Source organism: Lycium ferocissimum, chromosome 11 (genome assembly GCF_029784015.1).
Source record: "Lycium ferocissimum isolate CSIRO_LF1 chromosome 11, AGI_CSIRO_Lferr_CH_V1, whole genome shotgun sequence".
Lineage (NCBI taxonomy): Eukaryota > Viridiplantae > Streptophyta > Magnoliopsida > Solanales > Solanaceae > Lycium > Lycium ferocissimum.
The window spans coordinates 15990622-15995258 of NC_081352.1; the positions used below are offsets into that span (position 1 = coordinate 15990622).

General features: G+C 33.0%; 1 long non-coding RNA gene across 1 annotated transcript; it reads right to left on the minus strand.

Annotated features, from left to right (window-relative positions):
- Positions 1-706: 706 nt before the first annotated feature.
- On the minus strand, positions 707-4637 carry LOC132036859 (uncharacterized). Its single transcript, XR_009409696.1, has 5 exons — positions 4269-4637; positions 2367-2522; positions 2123-2272; positions 1457-1617; positions 707-990 (listed from the first exon to the last, which is right to left on the minus strand). It is a non-coding gene; the product is annotated as an uncharacterized LOC132036859 (long non-coding RNA).

The following is a 4637-nucleotide window of genomic DNA, read 5'->3' on the forward strand; positions in this document are numbered from 1 at the left end:
AAAAATAAAATTGAGGGTCAAAGTGTCAAAATGAAAACTTTTGAGCAAGTTCAACCCCTTAATAACTAATCAAAAATCATCACCTCCACTCAATAATTAAAACTTGAGTCACCTCCACTAAAGCCCTACTCTTTTTCTCTTATCTTCAATGGGTTCTACTTTTTCCTCTTTCTTATTTGTTCAATTTGTTCTTTTCAAATCTAATTTCTTTATATTTTTTGTTACATGCTTTTTATTTTTATTTTATGTTTCTCTTGTGATTGTTTCCCCAAATCAGTCGATTCCTCTATTTCTTTAAGAACCTTTCTTCTGCCATTCACCTTTCACTCCGTTACATAAATCATTTACTTTATTGAATCAGCCAAACTGAACATATAATAATTTTAGTAGAACAATGCTTTGAGGTCACGGAAAAAAATGCAGACAAGCAGAATGTTATAAACTTGTTGATACTTTTGTTAGTCACAGTTTCCAGATGTTCAGAATAAAAATAGAATTCAATAGTCAGCTTTGTGGCTGGAATCCCTTAACAATGACATTAATAAATTCTACGATTTTCTTCAAATTTTTTAATGCATACTTGTGCAAGTTACATTTCTTTTTCTGGATAGTACTGGTAAGTAAAAATTCCATCCAGTTGAATGGCCAATTTTTACCATCACAAGCTAAAATATCTTAACAGAAGAAAAGTAAGAAAAGAAATTACTTGATAAAGAGAGTATTAATTATCACAAGGTGGGTATGGCCCGTGAATGGTATAAAAGCTGGAACAACAAATTGATGAATATGTTCAGACATTTTGGACTAACATCATGGTTGCGTAATACTGGCAAATGACACAGTATATATTCTTTACAACAAATATACGGGAGAACTATCTACAGGTCACAACTATTTACATACTGGAAATCAGTAATGCATTTTTACCCAGCGTTTAGTCTTAGTTGTAGCCTTCTTCTTAACAGCTTTTGACACAAGATACCTGCACAACTGTGAAGTAATTATCAATGGTTAGTGATTATATCTCAAACAAAGAAGGAAAGACAGGCAATAGACATTCAAAGTTCTGGGTGAAGGAATAAAAGGAGCATGTTAGCATTCTATTAATATTGCAGATAGAGTAAAATAGAATTTGCAGAGATAGCAGCTTAGAAGTTAAAAGCACGACATAGTTTGATATGTAATCAGCTGCTAACTAAAAAACGGTAATTTAAAGGGAGACTTCTAAATTTTTAATGTACTACCATTGAACACCTCTGTATAGAAGAGTTGCACCGCTCAATGTCAACATGCTAAAGTTCATAACAGGGCATTCATGAAAACTTTAATTAAAAGCAGATGAAATAGATCTTACCATCTTCAGAAAACAAAAAGTTCAACTCTTTTACGTATGTTCGTTGCTCAAGATCATGAGGACAAATTAAATGTGAAGGACTAAATTAATGGTGAAACTTACTTGGTGCACAAGAACATGAGAAATAGTCGTCTCTGGGATGAGCTTCTAACATCTTCACTAAGATTGATGTGCATGCAGCTAGGCACTGAAAGGGGTCATTTGCACTCAACCACCATCGCCTTCCTTCGACCGGTTTGCCAGTAAAATCAATTATGCCAAGGCTGCGCAAGTGAAATAAATCTTTGTTATCCATTTTATGTGCTCAGAGTAACCCGTGACAAACTATTAACGAAGAAGGGAAAAAATGGCCAAGAGATATTGTTATGGCATTAATAGCTTAATGCTAGCATAACAGAGATGCAAAGAAAACCTATTCAACTCTATTATGCCTCCTGAGGTTCCTTTAGAATCTTCCCTTGTTAATAATACTGATCAAAATGTGAAATCGAAAATCAACCTTAGTGCAAAAACGAATGAGCGAGGAGGCGAAATTGAGTAAATAGTGTCTCGATAGTGTGTTTCCTCTGCATATAGTACCAATTAAGGTGTTTGAACAAATAATCACATGAATGTGTAGAATCCACAAAGACACCATGAAGAAAGACCAAAAGAACCAGATTTGGATTCAACAAATATCAAAAACAAATACAAAAGTGATATGACTTGTAATTGCGACTCTGCCCTTTTAAATATGTTTTCAGATGTCGTTGGGAGTAGTAGTAGTACCTTAAATGATAAGAAAAGAAGCAATTGGAAACTGCAGCAAGTTTTAGCTTAACATCACTTCGTTGTGAGTATTATCTATAGATTTATTTCCCAACTCCATTTTGTAAGTAGTTCCTCATCTTCTATATCAAGTTCTTCTAGAAAAGAGACCTGCAAATAAAAGAAATTGCAGCAATTCTCAGTTCATCCTGTGAACTATAACCAACTTATTAAATTTATTCACATAAGAATGAAGAAGAAGTACCTTTTGAATCTAGATAGGATAGTGAATGTACAGATTAACTATTATCATCACGGTCAACAAAATCAGCCAGAATTCTGCCACAAATCTATATTCTGTCGACAACATAAAGTATCTTTTGTTTATTCTCCTTTTGGTACTTCCCAGAGTATCAAGAGTCTAGAAAAGACAAAAAAGAAAAGCATCTTAACTTTCATGATGCAAGCAAACAAAGCAAACGTGAGGCGACAATAAAATTATAGCCAGCGAATGTATTTTGGGCCACCATGAGGCATAGATACATTAAATTGTATTTTTGTTACTACAAATTCACTCTTCTCAGTTAATTTTCTTCAGCATTGTTGAAGGTAGAATAAATTATTCTGGCAATAATGTCCTGTCATTTCATATGAATCTTTATTTACTTAAGTTCTACTCCAGTTTCCTTTTTCTTTTACCATTAACAATTCTTGTCTTCATGTGCTTGACATCTTTGACTCTCTTTCATTGAGAACTTCAAGAATCAATTCATTTTTTTTACTCTATGACATTTAACACTCTATCACTTCTGGAAAAGTTAAATTAAAGTACTTAAAGATAAGAATAAGGTTTGCAATGCAGTGTAGTTATGAAACACTAACCCTGAATTCATGATGTAGAATTATTTTTTCAGAACTTAAAACATTTATTTTAACCTATACAAATGCATGATGATCAATCTAAACTATATATATATCAGTGTTTTAAAGGGCGCGAGGCGGCGCGTTTTACTTAGTACAAGGCGAGGCGTAAGCCCCATGGATCTTTAAGGTAATAAAATAGTATAATAACACAAAAAATATAAAAAAAAAAATATATTAATAGTTTAAAAAAATTAAGAACATGAGTAAGGAAACTCATAGAAAACAAAACTTCCTACATGATTTTACAAGTGCAATGGTTTAAAAGTTATTATGAGATGCCAACCAACTCTAACCTCTTAACTTTCAAACAATAAAAGAATAACAATTTCTTAAAGCATACCACTATCATATATACTCTGCAATTTACATCCCTAAAAGAAAATAATTAATAAATTTTATCATAATTATAATTAAAACATCACTCTTTCATGAATAAAAATAAAATTACTTTCAAATAGCAAAATAATAAACTGTGATAATTTTGAGACATGGGACAAAATGTGAAGACTAATACAAGTGAAGATGTAAAATTCGGTAATGTATTTTTAAAAGAAATGTTAAGTGAAGACTAATACAAGTGAAGATGTAAAATTCGGTAATGTATTTTTAAAAGAAATATTAAGTGATATTCACCCTCACAGTGTTCGCAAATAATAGATATGCAATACTACAGTTTGTTATTTGAGTTATTCTCAATCGTCTTATTTCTATAGATGAAGAAAACTATTAAGCATTATTCATTTAATAAAGAATTTTGAGGGTTAGTAATGTTAACTGAGGAATTTGACACATAATTTCTGTAGGAACTCTTATGCGAGCCCCAAGCATTGGGCGTTATGCGTGTTTAGGGCACACAGTCGGGCGCTTAGGGCGTAAGCCTCACAGAACTAAGCCCCACACGTTAGCCTCAGGGCGTTTTGCTAGTGCCCAGCCCCGCCCGAGCCCCGAGGCGAGTCCTAGATTTGCCTTTTAAAACACTGATATATATATATATATAATAGCCACACTTAGTAACAGTAAAGTAATGGCAAAATTGAAAGAAAATGTAACCCTATAAATCTACGGACATGAAAAATTAGTCAATCCTTCACAAATGAAATTTCAAAAATCATCACAATTCTGGGTATTGACGCGTGAAACAATAAAATTCAATCTCTCAACAACAAATAAATGCAATGAAAAACTAAAATTCTAGCACTACAATTTCTTTTTTGAAAAAGGAAAAGAAAGTAAAGATACCAACCGGATAGGTTTGATAAACTGAACTAATTGGAGTCCAACATATATTCTTTTCCAGCGATTCCTATGGAGGATTGTGTTCTTGCAGTGCTCCTAAAAGCTAAAGTAATTCGTTCCCGATCCACCTGCATAATGAAGTCGGAGCAGTAAAACCCTATATAGGAGGTTAAGAATAGATTTCATGAGAGAGGACTTGTGTGAGGTTGAAGAAGATTAGGACTAAAGGGTCTGGGAGAAAAGAGAGCATCAGAGATGATTATCGCTGGTTCCATCAATTTCTAGACGATTCTGGATAGAGCATTAGGACACAGAGTTAGGAAATAATGTCAAAACTGCCCTTATTCTTTTACTGAATGACTAATAACAGCCATGT